The following is a 17,320-nucleotide window of genomic DNA, read 5'->3' on the forward strand; positions in this document are numbered from 1 at the left end:
GCTCCACCATCCCTGGGATCCTCCAGGCAAGAACACTGGAGTGGGTTGCCATTTCCTTCTCCAATGCACGAAAGTGAAAAGTGAAAGTGAAGTCGCTCAGTCGCGTCTGACTCTTTGCGACCCCATGGACTGCAGCCCACCAGGCTCCTCCGTCCATGGGATTTTCCAGGCAAGAGTACTGGAGTGGGGTGCCATTGCCTTCTCCGACCCTCCACTCAGTCTCCTCCAATCATGGTAAGAACCCGCAAAGGGAAAACTGGTGTCAGGAGATGTGAGAAGAAAACAACTGTTCCGTTTAAGAGGTAAAGTCAGCCAAGAGGGATTTTGATGCATTTGCAGAAATGTGTCTCTTCTGTAATCAATTCAGAGAACCTGAATTTAATGTATAAAACATTGTATATGAATGTATAGAACAGAATGTGAGTGTATAGACCAGAAATCTACTGAACTCATCTAATAGTTGTTGAATATCTACTATGCCTGAAAGATTACTGTGTGTTATGGACCTTTTACTGGGCAAGGCAAACACAGCCCCTACCTATATGGGCCTTACCACCTAGGAAAGAAGCAGCTACTTAAACATTTATAAATATTATATTTTAAAAGTATATGTTCAGTGATTATGGGAACAAATAGAGGAATATAATCTGGTCTGAGAGGTCAGAAAATCCATCTCTGAGAAAGTGGTATTTATAAAACATTCAAAAGATAGTAGTAGCTATCTAGATGAAAAGGGAGATTTCTACACAAAGAGAAAAGCTTGTACCAAGAATGCTAAGAAAGCATGGTAAAATTGACAAAGGAACAACAAACATGGTTTAAAATGAAGTGCAAAGGCAGGAGAAATCAAATCACAGGCCTTATAAATTATGTTCAGGATTTAGAATGTTTCAGGAAGTATTTATGTGGTAAATATTTTTGAGACATTTCTAGGGCTGTAGTGGGATAACAAACTGAGGCTACAGAAATCTGGGGAGGTCAGTTATAAGGTGGTAGCATGATCTACTTTGGTAGGCACAGAGATGGAGAGGAGCAGACAGATATAAGAAATATTCAGGAAGCAAATCCACAGGCCTTATTTACTGATTGCATATGGGAGTTTAGATGACAGAAAAAGTTAGAACAATGCTCAGACTTTGGGCTTGAGCCACCAGGTGGGGAATAGGGAGAGGTTTGCTGGTGCAAAGGAAGGAAGGAAACACTTCAAAGAAGCAGCTTTGGGCTGAAAACAAACACTTTCAGAGTCCACAGAAAGCATACCAGGCATTTGAAAAGGAAGTTAATATACAGGGTGGTTAACTGGGTATGAAAATTTAGGTAACTGAAAAGGAAAACAATTTATCACAATGGAACCGTTAAAAGAAACAGCTACTATCCCTTAAGGGCTGAAGAATCAAAGGGAAGAGATTGCAATTATTGAAACTTGGAGTTGGGACCCGGCTGGGCCACAACTCAGATCTCCTACTTAGGAGGTGCTGTTTAGCTGGTGCCAGTGTCCCCGAGCTTGGAGGAGGGGTCATTAAAGACTTCTGAGGAGGGGGCATTAACCCACTGTTGCTGATGGGGAGGGAAGGAAAGCAGTTTTAATGGAGGTTATTTGGCAACTTTTGGAAAAACTAGATTTCACAGCTACTACAGAAAAGAATGTATATTTCTAGAGCAAAGAACCTTTACTGAATAGATGCTCACAGGAACCCCAGGAAGACAGGAAGTCTGCAGTCCTTTCTCCCTTGATTTTACAGTGTCCCTCTATCGCCCCCTGTTGATGGAGACAAAGAGCGGGCAAAACAGAAATGGAGTTTACAGAGTTCCAGCCCCAGCATCAAAGGGTGAAAGTGAAAGTCACTCAGTCTTGTCCAACTTGTGACCCCATGGACTATACAGTCCATGGAATTCTCCAGGCCAGAATATTGAAGTGGGTAGCCTTTCCCTTCTCCAGGGGATCTTCCCAAATCAGAAATCAAACCCAGGTCTCCTGCATTGCAGGTGGATTCTTTACCAGCTGAGCCACCAAGGAAGTCCAAGAATACCGGAGTGGGTAGCCTATCCCTTCTCCAGGGGATCTTCCCAACTCCAGAATTGAACTGGGGTCTCCTGCATTGCAGGTGGATTCTTTACCAACTGAGCAATCAGGGAAGCCCCATTGGGGTTAAGGGACAAAAGGCCAATAACTGGATTTCCCTGGTGGCTCAGACAGTAAAGAATCTGCCTACAGTGTGAGAGACCTGGGTTTGATCCCTGGGTCAGGAAGATACCCTGGAGAATGGAATGACTACCCACTCTTGTATTTCTGCCTGGAGAATTCCATGGACAGAGGAGGCTGGTCGGCTACAGTCCAAGGGGTTGCTGGCACAAAAGAGCATTGAAGTTAGGGTACTGCAACTAGGGCAAGATATCCAAGATGAAATACAGGAGTCTGGAGTTCTGAATAGAAGACTGAATAGAGAGAGATATTTCTAAATCATTGGCAAACTGGTGATAACTGAAATCATTTGAGTGAGTGGCATGGCAGAGAAAGAGCAAACAATGAGAAAACAGCTTTGAGGAGCACATTTCAAATTTAGGAGGAAAACTCTACAAAGGAGACTAAGAAGGAATGATAGGGCAAACCAAAGTTAGAGGTAAACCAAACCTAAGGCTCATGGGAGTCAATCAATATAATTAAATATTTGTGCTTACTACAGAAAGAATTGTTAGCACAGAGGGTAGCAAACTAGAGCCCATAGGTCCAAAACCAACCATGTACTTATATTTGTAAACAGAGTTTACTACACATAGCCATGCCATTCATTTAAGTATTATCTATGTCACCTTGGCCAAGTTGAATAGTTGCCATGAAGACCATATAGCTCACAAAGCCTAAAATAGTTGCTATCTGAAAAGTGAAGTGAAAGTGTTAGTCACTCAGTTTGTGTCTGACTCTTTGTGGTCCCATGGACTGTAGCCTTCCAGGCTCCTCTGTCCATGGTATTCTCTAGGCAACTAGAGTGGGTTGCCATTCCCTTCTTCAGGGGATCTTCCCCACCCAGGGACTGAACCTGGGTCTCCTGCATTGCAGGCAGGCTCTTTAGCATCCAAGCCATCAAGGAAGCCCCCTCCAGCCCCCCTGCTGTACCCTTGTGCCCTGGTTTAAACCAGTATCCCTCCACGAAATATTTGCATTTGTACAGTAAACATATATATTTACAAATCCAAGCGATAACAGAATAGTCCAATTATGAAATTCCAGCCAAAAAGGGGGAAGAGGGATTGATGTTTGTCTACACCTGCCTGTACTTTGTAGGCAAAGTTTCACCTGACCCTAAGCTGGTGATCTGATGTCCACATTCACAGGAGAACTTAGCCAGCAGCTTCACACTTTGTCCTCACTGCAGTTACTCTACTGCTGTGTTAAATATCATCCCAAATATAGTGCTTTAGAACAAAATTATCTCCCACAGGTCTGTGGGTTGACTAGCCAGGTGGTTCTTGCTTGCTATCTCTCCTGCAGTTCAATCAGATGACTTATGCGCCTTGGGCTGGAGTCACCTGACAGCTAAAATGTTCTGGACTCTAGGATGACTCCCTCATATGGTTGATATCTGATATTAGTCAGCTGAGACATTGACTGGAGTGGCTAAATATGGCCTCTTCATGTGAATTAGGCTTTAAATAGCACAAGAGCTGGGTTCCAAGAGGAAGTATCTCAAGAAAAAGGAAGTAAAAGCCATCAGTCTTCTAAAAGACTAAGTCCAGATCTAGGATAGCAACTGTCACCACATTCTATCGATCAAAGCAGTCATAGGCCAGCCCTGAATCACAGGATTGGAGAAACAGATTGCAGTTTTTCCAAGTGGAGTGATATGTACATTTGTGGACAGAATGAGGTGATAGCATTCGTCTTAAGAGATAAGCTTTAGCAGTGGAGCCATGGATTGGGGCCCCAGACTGAAAAACATATCTGCAAGCAAGCAGGAGTCAGGAGAATAGTCAAGTTCAAGGCCTCTGAGATTGGAACACCTCAGAACCACTCCACCCAACCACTGGGTAACTAGAAAGACTCACTGGTGAGCAGCCAATCTTTGCAAATTAAAAGCCCTGATAATGATCCCAGCTTTCTAAATGGAAGCTCCTGAGAGATCTTTAGGAAGATGTGAATGGGAAGGAACAGGGTGCCAAATTTTTCCCAAGGGCTTTTAATTTGGTTAATGCGACGCTACAAAGCATGATCGTATCACTTTCAGACGATTCCGGTAGCAAGTAAGTAATTTCCTTTTACTGCTACAGAGTTAATTTGCATGTGCAGAAAAAAAAAAATAATTAAAAAAAAAAAGCTAATTGTACAAGCTACACTATGTTCTGAGCCCACTAGAAGTTGATATCAGCATCACCACCTCTGAGATCTGTTATCTGTAATAGAAACAGCTGTTGTACCTAATGAAAACACTTGAAATTTTCATCTGAAGCAGCAGAATTATAGCAGCACCTCCCAGTTCCATGGAGTTAAAGAGTCTGTCAGAATCCCTATTACCTAACACCATTTTCAGAGCTCCACTTTGTTATAGGTCTGTAAAAAGACTATCAAGATGAAATCTGATTCATGAGTGCTGACCTCCTGTCTATATTTTGTTATCTTTGAGATTTCTCTAAGGACCCAGAAAGACAAAGAGTGTGACAATTGTGTTTATTTTCCAATTCACCAGAACTAAAACACTGTATATTCTTTATAGAGTTTTAGGAAAGTGACTCTTGTTTTGGTTTGGCTTTACAGAATATTTCCTTTCCAGTAATTAACTCCAGAAAGATATATATATGTATGTTGGTTTAGCTGTACAAATACAAAAATAAGCAGATTATGTTTTTTAAAAAGGTGCGGTAAATTTTCTCGTGTTGGAAAGTCCCTTGCCACAGTAGGATTCTTTAAATAAGAGTATCACACTTTGCCTAACTTTAGTCTGTAACAAAAATATCTGAGAAAATACACCCTTTTGAATAACAGGTCCTGTTACCACACTGCTCATTCCTGCAATCAGTGTCAGGGGCAGACACTGTTCCTGACATTGGAGATACAGCCATGAAAAAGCAGTGCCCTCATGATATTTGCATTCTGCTAGAGAAAAGTAGGCAATAAACTATCTAAAGAAATATGGAATATAAGTAACACATGCCAGGAAAGGAAAATGGAGAGTAGCAGATGATTGCAACTGCAATAGAATAGTCAGGGCAGGATTCGCTGAGGTGATGACTGAATGAATATCTGAAAAAAATGCAAACCATGCAAATATCTGGTGAGAAGCATTCCAAGTAAAGGAAACAGCAAACGTGAGACCCTGAGATTGGAGAGTGCCTACCAGGTACAAGATCTGCAAGGAGAGCAAGATGACTGGAGTAGAATGACAAGAGTAATAGGAGATGAAACGAGAGAGGAGAGGATGTCATGCCTTATCAAACAAAAACAAAAACTACTCTAAGCTGCTGAATTGAGACCACATTGAAGACGGCAAGGGCAGAGTCAGGGAGTCTAGTTAGGAGGTAACTGCAGTGATACGGGAGAGGAATACTGGTGGCTTGAACCCTGAACCCAGTGGCTATAAGAAGTGGTCAGATTCTGTCTTCTATCCACAAGAAGAACAAAAGCTTATTTATAGGGAGGCTAATACAGTGAAAAAACATCCTGAACTAACATTCAGAGACCTGGGTCTGTCGCAAATTAGCTCGAATCCATGTCTTTTCTCCAGGCCTCAGTTTTCTCATCTGTAAAATAAGGATAATGAACTAAGATTCAAAATCCCCTCTCTGCTCTGAAAAACTGGGTCTTTTGAAAGTCAGACCATCAAAATGAAAGAAGAATTAATGTTTACTGAGCTCTTAATACAAGCCAACACTCTTATTCACTTTATATACATCAACTCACTAACCCTCACATAGGGTAAAAGGAATAATTTACTGTAAACAGAGAAGTTTAGCAATTTTCCTAAAATCCCACTGTTGGTAAGTGGTGGAGTCAGAATTTGATCTGACCTTAGAGCCTAATCTCTTTCTTGAGAGAAGCGCAAGCTTTGTGCAACTGAAAAAGCCCAACCAACCAGCATTATTTTATGTATGGCTGAGCATTCAGGTATGAGACCAAAAGGAGAATTATGGTGACCTCCAATCAAAGTAAAATCTGTCCAGTTTGTCTATCTTCAGTTCTTAAAATAAAGTTCTTTCAATCTGAGCCAAAGAGGTCACTAAGGAATTTTTGGTTTAGTCTCCCTCTGTAATCCACGGGTATAGGCTCCTCCTCAGCTGCTCCCTAGTTCTCCATCTATAACCAGAAACTATACAAAGCCTCAATCTACAAATTCTTGACCATGAATTCAGGTCCCACTTGTGAGATCTTAGGCAAATCACAGCCTACTGAGAAATACAGTGTCTTCACATACTTAATAACTTCAGGGTCTATGATTTTGTGTTACTGTGCATTGAATCCTAAGACTTATAATGCACTAGACCTGAAGGAAATAGAAAAAGGAATCTGTAGAAAAAGGAGTCTTTTTAAAGAAAAAAAGATGCCAACTGTTAAGTTGGAACATTCTTATTTCTTCTCACCAGAGACTCAGTTTAGAGAAACATTTAAGCAACACTGTCTACAATTCAGAAGACAAAGTTATTGGCTCTTCATTTACAAAGTCTAAATTTCACACTGCGAAGACCAAAATTTAATCTGGTATGACATGAAATATTGTCTTATTCTGATATGCCTCTAGATCTGATTTGAGACTAAATAAAGAGAAATAAAACTTTGTTACTTTAAAAGTAATGAGAGATACTTCGGCATCTAATCATAATCCTATGAATTTTCATGAGAAAAAAATGCTACCTTAAAATTTCAAATAATAAAATATAACCCAGTACATCATAATCCTTCATGAATCCAACAAATGGAGTTTAGGTGGATATCTTTAAACTTTAAAGCTTAAAGCATCCATGTGAATTTATTATAAAATATTTAGCTTTGGGGGTTCCTTTTTATCTCAAAATCTTAACTTATAAATCATACTCACTGTCAAACAGAAATGACATTCATTGATTCACTCATTTGCTTTTTAAGATAAAAGGGGGATAGAATTGTATATCACTTAGCAACTCTGTTCTATGCAAGGCTGCTGACATGGGCAGACCATGCAGGGGAAAGCACAAATTGGTGAGATGGGCTGGGGCAGTTAACCAACCAAGAGGGAGAGAAAAGAACAAATCGGAGCACTTTGTTTACTTTCCACATCAGCATTCAAACCTGAGTATTTCCAGCAACTCTGCTGAGAGAGATTACATGTGTGGCACTATCTGTCTTTCATTGGCCAGGCATCTGGGCTGACTAATACGCAGTTGGGACGTGCCGTTGTGTCTGTCTGACAGGACTGCCTTCTTGTCAAAGATTCAGCAACCATACCACTCATTTGCAAAGCAGTTTTTCGAGCAATCAGGCTTTTCCTGTGTGTCTTGTTCTTTAAGGAGTCTCCACAGATTTACTGCAATTTGATTATGAATCTTTTCCGCTTCTGGTTATGGGCTTCTTCATTAGCATATCCCCAAATTCCTTTACGGTGTGTGCTCTGAGCACTGCTAAGCAGTTTCGTCCATGGCATAATGCAGATCATGCACAGAAACCCAAGTGCTCTTTTGCTGACCATCCTGAGGGGAAGGAGGCAGGGAGGCAAGGCCCAAGGGGCTGAAGAGGCCAGGTGCCTGGAATAAATAAATCATTGCAATTCCTGGGACAATGAATCTGTGCCAGTAAGTGTCTAAACTGGCAACTGTAGTGGAGGAGCCTTTACCAAAGCACTGGCAGACCCTCCTGACTGTGGTCCGAGGCTGAGCCCTGCAACTGTCAGACCTGGAGGGAGGACCTTCCTCAAACAGACAGCAAAGCCATGTCTAGCCTGGCAAGCAGGGAAAGCCGAGAACCTCAGTTCTGGACATCTCCCCTGGCCACTGTGCAACACTGCAAATATTGATACATGGTGAATTTCAATCACCACTTAAATCGAACAGAATCTTTCTCCTCTGACTTAAAGGAAAAAGTATGTGGTTAATTTGTTAAACATTTTCAGTAGCTGCATTTGCTAGTCACTCACTTTCCACCTGTATTCGGCCTTTCCTCCAAAACTGAGAATATCTCTCATATACTTTGTTGGCTAAAAGTATTCTGAAACTTTGATGATTTTGCAAGAAATTTCTGCAGCAGAAACATTTCTGTGTAGGAGTCAGATCTATTATGGCTCTCATCTAGGGAGCATGAATCTAGAAACTGTGCCTCTTTAACCAGGAGTTTATCAAGGGTTAGACAAAACTAATCAGCCATTGATTAGGTCCTCACATACTTAATAAAATACTGTGATATCCAACAAATTCTTAAACTATGTTAGTCTGTTGAAAGTTTGCTTTTGAATAACTATTACAATGGAAACAGGCTATAGAAAAAATTATTTCAGCTAAATAATGTGATAAAAAATGAATAATGTGGTGATGACAAATATCATCAATGATGAATACTGATCTCTTAGTATATGTGAAGCACTTCAAGACGTTATCATATTTAATGACTGCAACAATCCTATGAGAGATGTCATTATCTCTCCTTTGGAAAATGAGGGAAAGAGCTTTGTAGAATTAACAAGGAAACAAGCCTACATTGAAGGGACAGTGTTTGGTTTTGAATCAAGTTTGTTTGGGTCAAAGGTTCTGTTCCTAGTCATTAACTGGAACACTAATGTTAAACCAAATCCAGCTACTAAAATTTAATGGTGCAAAGAACACTGCCTGACCCAAGCTCAGATTCTGTAAGACAACCAAGAAGACAGTCTTTGAATCTGCTTTTCAGCAGTGAGTGGCGATAGGAGGATTGCAAGCCATCCTATTCTAGATCATAGCTCACAGAACCAGATGATGACTTACCCAGACTGCTTTGCAGCAGATGCATGACCAAAGCTGAAGCATGGTACCCACTAGCCCCTGGAACATGGTACTCTTATTGTCCTCCTTCACCATGTCTCCCTTTATAGACCTATCTGTTTAGGTTGCTTTGAGAGCTTACCATTTTCCTTCTTCCTGCAACAGCAGAACCCCATGAGAACAGCTTGGAAGTCTGGTCATTCCTGTAGTATTTCTACTATGGCTTACACTTTCTGGTGCATTAACTAAGCACTTTGAAATGCACCAGGATCTCCATGAAAGCACAATTTCAGAAGCACATATTCCTGTGACCCCTGCAGACCTTACCTCCCAGCACAGAGGCATATGTTCGAGACTGGCCAGCACATTGTTTACTCTTCCTCTTCCAGGAAGCCCTCCCTGCCTGTCCCATTAGTGAGCTAATAACATAAGGAAGTGACTAAAACAGAAATTGGAAATACTCATATTACTCCAAACCTACTAGTATTTTTATCTCTGTAAAAACTTTTCTAAATACATCTTTCAGAAGTTCAGTGAAATATTCTGGGGCAAGGGAGGGGAGCATATATCTCAATGTCATTTGAACTGAAGAGTGAGTTTGCCATTCATTCTAAAAGTTACTGTCTCTAAATTACCTAAGTATCTCCTTTGCTTGGCAGCCAGCAATGTATAGGTTAAGTTGCAATCCTTTGTAATTCTGAAGAATAACAAAATATTCAGCTTACACCACTTAGTAGCTAAATGAACCATAGGACATCTTCCATTCTGTATTGAAAGTAGGATTAACAAGTTCAGAGTAATTGACTTGTGGCTCATTCAGTAATTTATAGTGGGCTCATTAGACCTTTCATCTTTTGGAGAAGGGCAAAATAAAACTGCCTTTACATGCAGCCCTAAAGGAAGGTATGGATCATTTATCATTCTGATTACAACTTTCTTAAAGTGTACATGTGGAGGAAGGAACAACACCATAATCTAAAACACACACAAAAGCTACAAGCACCAACACACCCGTATCTCTTAGCATCATCAAAACTGTGTGTGTAAAACATGTGTGTGAAGTGAAGTCACTCAGTCATGTCTGACTCTTTGTGAACCCATGGACTGTAGCCTACCAGGCTCCTCAGTCCATGGGATTTTCCAGGCAAGAATACTGGAGTGGGTTGCCATTTCCTTCTCCAGGGGATCTTCCCGACCCAGGGATCAAACCCAGGTCTCCCGCATTGTTAGGCAGATGCTTTACCATCTGAGCTACCAGGGAAGCCCTATAACTGCTTAAATGGCTTTTTGCTGGATAAGAGATTCTGGAGAATATGAGGTGGCTAGTGAAATTTGGACCTAAATTAGAGAGCCTAACCCAGAGACAGGATAAAGTTAGTCTTTCTTATTGAATTTGAAAGATAATCGAGAAGCTTTTAATTTCCTAATACCTCTGATGGAGAGGATACCCCCTTCAGCCTCAGTTATTCACTTCATCATAATGACAAAAATATTTAGAAGCAACTGGGAAAACAGATTCAAGAAATAAAAATACATCTTCCTGAGGAATAAAGGTCAGAAATTATTTTTTTTAAAGCCATGATGGGAGGACTTCCACTTACAGGAATATGGAAGAGACATGCTTTTCCCTATTCCTCACATTAAGCACAACTTTGGACATTATATGTAAAACAAATATAAGACACTGAAAGGTGGGATGAAAAGAGAAATGACCTAGAGTCCTGAGCAATAACATGGTGATGAGTTCACTGGATTTTCTTTTATTTACTTATTTTTTTGCTTCAGACATTCCACACTTGATGATGAAACCTAGTAACACAGAAACAAACTAAACAAAAACCCCAACAAAATCCTGCTCCCTCCAGCCAAAGGACAAGGAAAAAGGCAGCCTGTGCTCAGTACTCAGTTGTATCTAACTGTTTGCAACCCCATGGACTATAGCCTGCCAGGTTCCTCTGTCCATGAGATTGTCCCGATAAGAATACTGAAGTGGGCTGCCATTTCCGCCCCCAGGGAATCTTCCCAACCCAGTGATTCAACCCAGGTGCCCTGCATTGCAGGCAGATTCTTCACCTCTGAACCACTGAAGATGGAATGCTCTTAGGCAAATAATCATTCTGCTCCAGCCAAACACCACAGGGGGGAAAAAAAAAAGGAAATCCAAACCCCCATCCACATCAGCAAAGCCCAAGTAAGGAGTTAGAATTCTACCTTCATTGGGCTATAATAAGGTGTTTCAGCCTTCCCACCCTAAAAGGTTGGTGTCAAAGAAACCAAATAGGGAGGCTGAATGTTCATCCCCACTAGGTATGGTGTCAGAGGAGGCCTAGTAGATGGTCAGGATTTTCACCAGCCCCCAACAATCATGAGCTTCCCATCTCAATGTGACGTCAGTGAAGGCCACATGAGGAGTAGTGATGAGGTACTGCTAGAGAGTTATCAGTGCAAACATAGTGAGGAGCTTGAATGTTTGAATGCTCATCCCTATCCGAAAGTAATGAGGAACCCCTTCCTCAAGTCAATGGAGATTGAGTGTAGAACTTGAACTTCTATCCCCACCTGTCAGTAATGAGGCAATGCCCCTCCCATCTTTTGCCATAGCATGGTCAGAAAAATTCAGCTTAAGCCGAAGACTTAAATAGGATCCAGATCTCATAATATTAGTACCCTAAATGTCCAGATTTCAACTGAAGATGATGCATCATACCAAGAAACAGGAAGATCTCAAATTGAATGATAAAAGACAATCAACTGATGCTAACATAAAGATGTTAGAGCTATTATAATTATTCTGACAAAGATTTTAAAGAGGCCATCATAAAAATGTCTAAGCTATTAGAAACATCTTAAAACAAATTGTAAAATGTCATCAGACTACACTACAAGGCTACAGTAATCAAAACAGTATGGTACTAGCACAAAAATCTAGCACATAGATCAATGGAACAGAATAGAAAGTCCAGAAATAAGCTCACAAATTTATGGTCAATTAATCTACAACAAAGGAGGCAAGAATATGCATGGGGAAAAACAATCTTTTCACTAAGTGGTGGTGGGGAAACTGGACAGCTACATGTGAAAGAATGAACTTAGAACATTTTATCACACAATATACCAAAATAAACTCAAAATGGATTGAAGACCTAAATGGAAGACTAGAAAGCAAAACTTCAAGAAAAAAACATAGGCATAACATTCTTTGACATAAATTGTAGCAATATTTTGGGATCTGTTTCCTAATACAAAGGAGACGAAAGCAAAAATTAATAAATGGACTCAATTAAACTTATAACCTTTTGCACAGCAAAGTAAATGTACAACAAAACAAAAAAGACAGCCTACTTCATGGGAGAAAAGTATTTGAAAATAATATGACTGATAACAGGTTAACATCCAAAATATGTAAACAGCTCATACAACTCAATATCAAAAAAAGAAACAACCCAATTTAAAAATGGGCAGAAGACTAGAATAGACATCTTCCAAAGAATACAAAGATGGCTAATGGGCACATGAAAAAACGCTCAACACAGTTAATCATCAGGGAAATACAAATCGAAGCCACAATGAGATCACCTGTCAGAATGACTATCGTAAAAAGAATACAAATAACAAATGTTGGTGAGGATATGGAGAAAAGAAAACACTTGTACATTTTTGGTGGGAATGTAAATTGCTGCAACCACTATGGAAAACTGTATGGAGGTTCCTCAAAAAACTAAAAGTAGGACTACCATATGATCCAACAATTCCGCTTCTGGGTATATATCAAAAATAAACCCATAAACATTCATTTGAAAAGATGCTCATAGCAACCCCAATGTTCATAGCAACATTATTTACAATAGCCAAGATATGGAAACAACCTAAGTACCCATCAACAAATGAATAGATAAGATGTGGCATATATATACATATATTCCATTGTGTGTGTATATGTATTTATGTATATTGATACATACTCAGCCGCAAAAAAGAATAAAATTTTGCCACTTGCAACAATGTGGATGGACCTAGAGAGTATCAGATCAGATCAGTCACTCAGTCATGTCCGCCTCTTTGCGACCCCATGAATTGCAGCATGCCAGGCCTCCCTGTCCATCACCAACTCCTGGAGTTCATCCAGACTCACGTCCATCGACTCAGTGATGCCATCCAGCCATCTCATCCTCTGTCGTCCCCTTCTCCTCTTGCCCCCAGTCCCTCCCAGCATCAGAGTCTTTTCCAATGAGTCAACTCTTTGCATGAGGCAGCCAAAGTACTGGAGTTTCAGCTTTAGCATCATTCCTTCCAAAGAAATCCCAGGGCTGATCTCCTTCAGAATGGACTGGTTGGATCTCCTTGCAGTCCAAGGGACTCTCAAGAATCTTCTCCAACACCACAGTTCAAAAGCATCAATTCTTCAGTGCTCAGCCTTCTTCACAGTCCAACTCTCACATCCATACATGACCACAGGAAAAACCATAGCCTTGACTAGATGAACCTTTGTTGGCAAAGTAATGTCTCTGCTTTTGAATATGCTATCTAGGTGGGTCATAACTTTCCTTCCAAGGAGTAAGCGTCTTTTAATTTCATGGCTGCAGTCACCATCTGTAGTGATTTTGGAGCCCCCCAAAATAAAGTCTGACACTGTTTCCACTGTTTCCCCATCTATTTGCCATGAAGTGATGGGACCGGATGCCATGATCTTCGTTTTCTGAATGTTGAGCTTTAAGCCAACTTTTTCACTCTCCACTTTCACTTTCATCAAGAGGCTTTTGAGTTCCTCTTCACTTTCTGCCATAAGGGTGGTGTCATCTGCATATCTGAGGTTATTGCTATTTCTCCCGGCAATCTTGATTCCAGCTTGTGTTTCTTCCAGTCCAGCATTTCTCATGATGTAGTCTTCATAGAAGTTAAATAAACAGGATGACAATATACAGCCTTTATGCTTAGTGAAATAAGTCAGAGGAAGAAAAATACTTTATTTTATCATATATATATATATGGACTCTAAAAAAATAAAACAAATGAATATAACAAAAAAGAAAGAGAATCACAGATATAGAAAATAAACTAGAGGGAAGGGGATCAGCAAGACAGAGGTAGGGGATTAAGAGGTACAAACTACCATTTATAAACTGCAGGGATATTTTGCACAGCATAGGGAATATAGCTAATATTTCATACTATAAATGAAGTATAATCTATAAAAAATTAAGTCACTATGTGACTTAATTTGTGACTAATATTGTATATCAATTACACTTCAATTTAAAAAAAATAGAGACAGACGACATCCCTGGTGGTCCAGTGGTTAAGAATCACCTTCCAAGGCAGAGGACACAGGTTCAATCCCTGGTCTAGGAACTAAGGCCCCACGTTGCAACCACTAAGCCTAAGCACCAGAACTGAGAGCCTGCCTACCACAACTAAGACCCAACACAGCCAAAAATAAATAAATATCTTTAAAAAAGAGACAGAAACTCAGCAAAGAAATGGAAGACATACGAAGAAACAAGTAGAAATTTTAGAATTGCAAATACAGTAACCAAAATGAAAAACTCAATGAAGGGGCTCAACAGCCTAATGAAGAGGAAATAATCAATGAAATGAAGATTGTTGTTTAGTCACTACATTGTGTCCAATTCTCTGCGGTCCCATAGACTGTAGCCTATCAGGTTCCTCTGTTCATGGGATTTCCCAGGCAAGGATACTGGAGTGGGTTGCCATTTCCTTCTCCAGGGATCTTCCCAATCCAGAGATAGAACCCACATCTCCTGCATTGGCAGGAGGATTCTTTACCACTGAGACAGCAGGAAAGTCTGAAATGAAGATAAAATAATACAAATTACCCAACTGGAGCAACAGAGAAAATAGATCAGAAAATAAAATGAAAAGAACCTCAAGGAGCTGTGAGTCTATAACATCATATCTAACATTCATGTTATCAGAATCCCAGAAAGATAGGAGAAAAGGGATAGGAATGAAAAAGTACCTAAAGAAATAATAGCTTAAAATTTCCATAATTTGGCAAAAGACAGAAACTACAGACTGAAAAATTTCAGTGAACCCCGAATAAGATAAACTCAAATTCACACCAGGATGCAGCATGGTCAAACTTCTAAAAACTAAAGACAAAGACAGATCTTGAAAACATCAAAAAGAAATGATTCACTAACTATTAGGGGGAAAACAATTTGAATGACAGTGAATTTTTCAGTTAAAAAAACTGGGGCCAGAAAATGCTACACCCAATGAAAACAGCTTTCAGGAATTAAGAGGAAATCAAGACATTCTCAGATGAAGGAAAACTAAGAGAATTTGTCATCAGCCAACTCACTCTAAAAAAAAAAAAAAAAAAAGAGGCTGAAGAAAATTTCCTAAATAGAAAGGAAACAATAAAAGAAAGATCTTTAAAATATCAAGAAAAGTGAAAGAACACAAGCAAAAATATGATTAAAAACAGCAGACTGTCCTCGTCATTATGTTTGATGATTCAAGCAAAAATAACAACATCATTTAATATGATTCTAAATATACATGGAGTTCTGTGTTTGGTTCTACATATGAGGAGCTGGGAAGTCACCACTCTATCCTAAAAGTCAGTAATTCTTCTTGGATCGATGAGACAGTGGATGACACAAGACAAAACACTGCTCCAAAGACGGAAGAGACTAACGGATTAATACAGGGAGATATGGCTTTCTGGAGCAGAGACTTACAAGCAGAAACTGCTATGGGAACCAGTACTGGCTTTGTTAAGCTGGAATTATAATTGACAAATTGCTGGACACTCAGTGCAGACAACTCTGAGTATTACAAACTCTAAGGGGACCCAGTCTAGGAGTTATGCAGTATTATGCAATTTACCTCCAGGAGTTAATGCTAAGTATCAGAGAAAAATCCCCTTGGCCCTCTGGAAGGAACCACTCTGAAATATACAAAAACACTCTTTCCTTCTTAGTAAGGCTTGCCCTCAGAAGAAACCAGTTAAACAGAGCATACCTTTTGGTGTATTATCAGGGCCTAAGTGACCTAGGAAAGGAAAATACCCAACTCCAGCCCACTCTAGCCATCCTGTCCCATGTAAGGAGGAGTAGGTGGGGAACTGAGGAACACTTGTGAAGTTCACAGTCCAAGGCATGGGTTCAGTAAAAGACTGAAATCTAATCTTAGAACTGTAGAATGCTTCCCCTCTCCTCACACTGTGTAGTTTAGTCGCTAAGTCCTATCTGACTCTTGCGACCCCATGGCCTGTAGCCCACCAAGCTCCTTTGTCCATGGAATTTCCCAGACAAGAATACTGGAGTGGGTTGCCATTTCCTTCTCAAGGGGATCTTCCCAACCCAGTTATCAAAACCAGGTCGCCTGTATTGCAGGCGGACTTTGGCATCACAGGTGAATTCTTTACCAACTGAGCCACAAAGGAAGCCTTCTCCTCACATTCAGTTCAGTTCAGTTCAGTCAGTCACTCAGTTGAGTCCGACTCTTTGCAACCCCATGAATCCCAGCATGCCAGGCCTCCCTGTCCATCACCAACTCCCGGAGTTCACTGAGACTCACGTCCATCGAGTCAGTGATGCCATCCAGCCATCTCATCCTCTGTCATCCCCTTCTCCTCCTGCCCCCAATCCCTCCCAGCATCAGAGTCTTTTCCAATGAGTCAACTCTTCGAATGAGGTGTCCAAAGTACTGGAGTTTCAGCTTTAGCATCATTCCTTCCAAAGAAATCCCAGGGCTGATCTCCTTCAGAATGGACTGGTTGGATCTCCTTGCAGTCCAAGGGACTCTCAAGAGTCTTCTACAACACCACAGTTCAAAAGCATCAATTCTTTGGCACTCAGCCTTCTTCACAGTCCAACTCTCACATCCATACATGTGACCACAGGAAAAACCACAGCCTTGACTAGACAAACCTTTGTTGGTAAAGTAATGTCTCTGCTTTTCAATATGCTATCTAGGTTGGTCATAACTTTTCTTCCAAAGAGCAAGCGTCTTTTAATTTCATGGCTGCAATCACCATCTGCAGTGATTTTGGAGCCCAAAAAACTTAAGTCTGACACTGTTTCCCCATCTATTTCCCATGAAGTGATGAGACCAGATGCCATGATCTTAGTTTTCTGAATGTTGAGCTTTAAGCCAACTTTTTCACTCTCCTCTTTCACTTTCATCAAGAGGCTTTTGAGTTCCTCTTCACTTTCTGCCATAAGGGTGGTGTCATCTGCATATCTGAGGTTATTGATATTTCTCCGGGCAATCTTGATTCCTCACACTACTAAAGGTCTGTTTATAGCAGTTCCTTTTACCCAGTACATCATATCCAGCTATCAAGAAAATAATTACAAGACAAACCAAAAGGTGAAAAACACAACTTGAAGAGACAAAGCAATCATCAGAAGCAGATATGGCAGAGATGTTGTAATTG

At 40.4% G+C, this 17,320-nt stretch overlaps 1 protein-coding gene across 1 annotated transcript in view; it reads left to right on the forward strand.

Moving 5' to 3' along the window:
- Positions 1-17,320, forward strand: part of SPATA16 (spermatogenesis associated 16) — a 254,091-nt gene that overhangs the window by 221,871 nt on the left and 14,900 nt on the right.

This window comes from Bos indicus x Bos taurus, chromosome 1 (genome assembly GCF_003369695.1).
Source record: "Bos indicus x Bos taurus breed Angus x Brahman F1 hybrid chromosome 1, Bos_hybrid_MaternalHap_v2.0, whole genome shotgun sequence".
NCBI classification, from domain to species: domain Eukaryota; kingdom Metazoa; phylum Chordata; class Mammalia; order Artiodactyla; family Bovidae; genus Bos; species Bos indicus x Bos taurus.